Below are 3515 nucleotides of genomic sequence, written 5' to 3' on the forward strand. Positions count from 1 at the left end.
TAGAGAAAAATGTTACAAGCATAAGCGTAGAGCTTCATCCGGTACATGATTTATCTTCACTGTGTTACATATGTCAATGAAGGTTGATAGATGTGTATATGAATTCTCATGACTATACATGTGGAATTGATTATTTTGAATGAGATGGATGAGTGTTCATCTCAAGGTTCACCATATTTGTAAATATGGGCCTTGCAATTGTGTTTTAAGTGTTATATAGGTAGCATGATCCTCTAGAGTAACCCTTGGAGTGATAGTCTCCTCGGTCATGTTTCCTTTTTGCCTTATCTTTATGCTCTTATTCTTTTTTAGTGTCTTTTCAATCTCTAGATAAAAAGTGTCTTTTCAATCTCTAGATAAAAAATCAATTGTTGCTTGGATGTGTTGATTCTTAATGTGTAAGACCTATGCATGTAACAAGCTACACATCTAATGATGAAGGACCAAAAAGCTACAAGAGGAGCTTAAACTATAGCCAAATCATAAAATAGGAATTTATGTAATTTGAGTCTAAATTGGACCTTTGTTGGGATTTTTATGTTTCCGATGAGAATCTAAAGAGAGTACCTTAGTACATATGTATGAAGATGAAAAACTCTTAACAAATAACAGTCATATATGTGTGTGTGTGTGTGTGACACACACACACACACACATATATATACAACTGTAGCACAACAATCAACAGAGAAAAAATCGACGACAAGATGACTCCAACAATGAAGGAATCAACAACAAAACAACCTCTAGCGAAGTAGCAGATGCAAGTGGAAAAGCATGCAACTGAGATGGTTGCGACAAAGCAATCTTCGCGGATGAAGAAGACATAATCAGTAAATGCGGCTATGAAAATCATTCAATATTATCATGTCCCACTTCTCAAACATCATCCACAAAATTAGGTCTTCATCTACTCGAATTGTTTGCTTCTTCACCATCCAAACCCATCTAAATTCCCAGCATCCAACCGCCTGAATTTGAACCATCCATTTTCCCTCATCATATTGCAAGCATTGCACACCATCCACATGTCACACTTATCCCATCTGAGCCTTGGAGAGTTGTTACAATATTCCTTGATTATTCACCCATTCTTGAAACTTTTCTCTCTAGTACAATTGGCTCCCACCATCATCATCAACTCTTGGATGTTATTACCTCTCAAAAGACACTCCAACATAAATCACAAAGTTCCATTCCCTTTCTAGTTAGAGTGCTTCTAGAATTTACTAAGGACCTTGAGGGCAAGGTCCAATCTAAAGGGGATGACAATGTTAGGATGGGCCTATGAAAGCACACTCTCAAAATTAAATGGCTAAAAGATGATATAAGATATAGCTTATATTTGTATTATTATTTTTAGAGATACGACACATGTATAATAATTCTTACAACAATTTATATAATATTATTTTTTGTGTCTATCTCTATCTATCATATTATTTATTATATTTTAAAATTTCTTCTTTATCCTCACTTCTCTCTCTTTGTTGTAAGATTTATTGTACAAGTATAATTTCTCTTATTTTTTTATTATAAATAATTAAATGTTGTCACATAAATAGATAATATTTATTGATTAACATCAATTAGGTCTATATAAATGTATTCCTCATTTAGAAAAGAAATCAATGAATAAATAAATAAATTTTATATTATTTCCCTTTTATCCTTTTTATTATTTTCTCTATAATCTTTAATGATTTTTTCTTAGGAATAGAGTAGCATAGTTTATAGTTTATGCTTCCTAAAAAAACATTTAAAAAATAATGTTTGACTATTACTTCATTACTTTACTGCTCCCACGTTCTTTAATCTGTACATCTACTCTCATTAAATTAATTTGAAGGATAGCATAAATGAATTTTTAGATATCATAATTTATTTGTATTTTTAGATGTAATATGCTTTTGTGCTTACTGGGCGTTCTTTTGTAGACATTTTAAATTACCTGAAAACCAGCATATAGAAAAACTCAATATCTTATCTTCTACTGATAAATTAGTACAAAATTGTAATGCAAGTTTTTTTTTTTATTAAAGTAAGAAAATAAATAATTTTTCTTTCATACAAAATTACAATTTGTTTAGATTAACGCCTATGTTATTTGTCAACCATATTCACTTTCAGCCAACTGGCCCCTTTTCGCAAGTCAAACCGCGCTCCTTTTCTATACGGTTCAGCTTTCTATATTCCCACATATCTTGCTCCCTTAGCTTTGCTAATAATATATTCAATATTCACAGTTGCTTCAATAATTTATATTGATTTTGGTTATGAGACAAGTGAATTGTGTATTTACTTATTTCACTAAAGATAAAGGTTTAAGTTTTGAAGACCTTAAATTTGACTGAAATTTATTTTTATATTATAAATTTGATTAGTTATTTTGAAAAGTTGAGATTTTTTTTCTTATTCCATTAATTAACTCACTTTTTATATATTTTTTCTTCTTTTATTACATGGCTATAACTTTCTTCTCGTTACATAGTAAGATAAAAGAAAATAAAAAATCTACACACAACTTATAAGAGATCAATATGATATAATAAAATTGACATATAACATTATCTTGTCAGAGGTTTAATCCATATATTTGTGTGTATAAAAATACATATAAAAAGAAATTAATTCTTAAAATGAATCTCAATAGTTGAAGGATTATTCTTACTTATAGTTAGAGATATCCTAAGTTCACCTAAGAAAAATAAATCTATAAGAGAATGAAATTGATTTTCTAAGATTTTTTAATTTTTAATTTTAAATAACTATTATTATCTTTAAAACAAATAATACAGGACCAGTTCTTTTGAGGACTCCTCGAAATGGGTGTGTCTCTGACCTTTGAATCTAATCATATTCAATAAATAGGTTCTAGGTCACAAGGTTCCTTAAGTCTTTTTTTTTTTTCTGAAGGGTTTCATAAGTTCTAAACCCGATTTTGGAGTCTCTTAAATCTTTAGACATGAACAAATACTAAAGGTCTAAGATTAAAAAATATTTTTTTCAAGAATATTTTTCTATTTCAATTCTTAATAATATAGATGCATTTAATTTTATGAAAACTTGTAGAATATATATGAAGATAGTGCTCCAGATTAAAAGGGAAAAAATATTCCAAATTTGATAAGTACTTGTCAAATATTTACATGTACTTAATCATAATTTACTTTTAGTCCTTATAAAAATTTAACATATTTTTAATTACTCTGTTTTAAAAAAATCACATGTTGTCGGCCATCACCTACGAGTTAGTCCCTCTATTAATTTGAATTTGTGTGACTAGTTCTATAATATTTTTTTGTAGTTAATTTTATTAATTGTTAATGAATTAATAATTTTAATAAGTAAAAATTATATTATTTACTACTTTTATTAATAAATTTAATAATTAGCAATAAATTAATTAGTAAAATTGTATAATTATTGATAAATTTGATAATGAGTAATACATTAATAAGTAAAATATGATAATTAGTTATAAATTTAATAATAGGCAATAAGTTTAAGTCTCA

This window comes from Glycine max, chromosome 8, assembly GCF_000004515.6.
Source record: "Glycine max cultivar Williams 82 chromosome 8, Glycine_max_v4.0, whole genome shotgun sequence".
Lineage (NCBI taxonomy): Eukaryota > Viridiplantae > Streptophyta > Magnoliopsida > Fabales > Fabaceae > Glycine > Glycine max.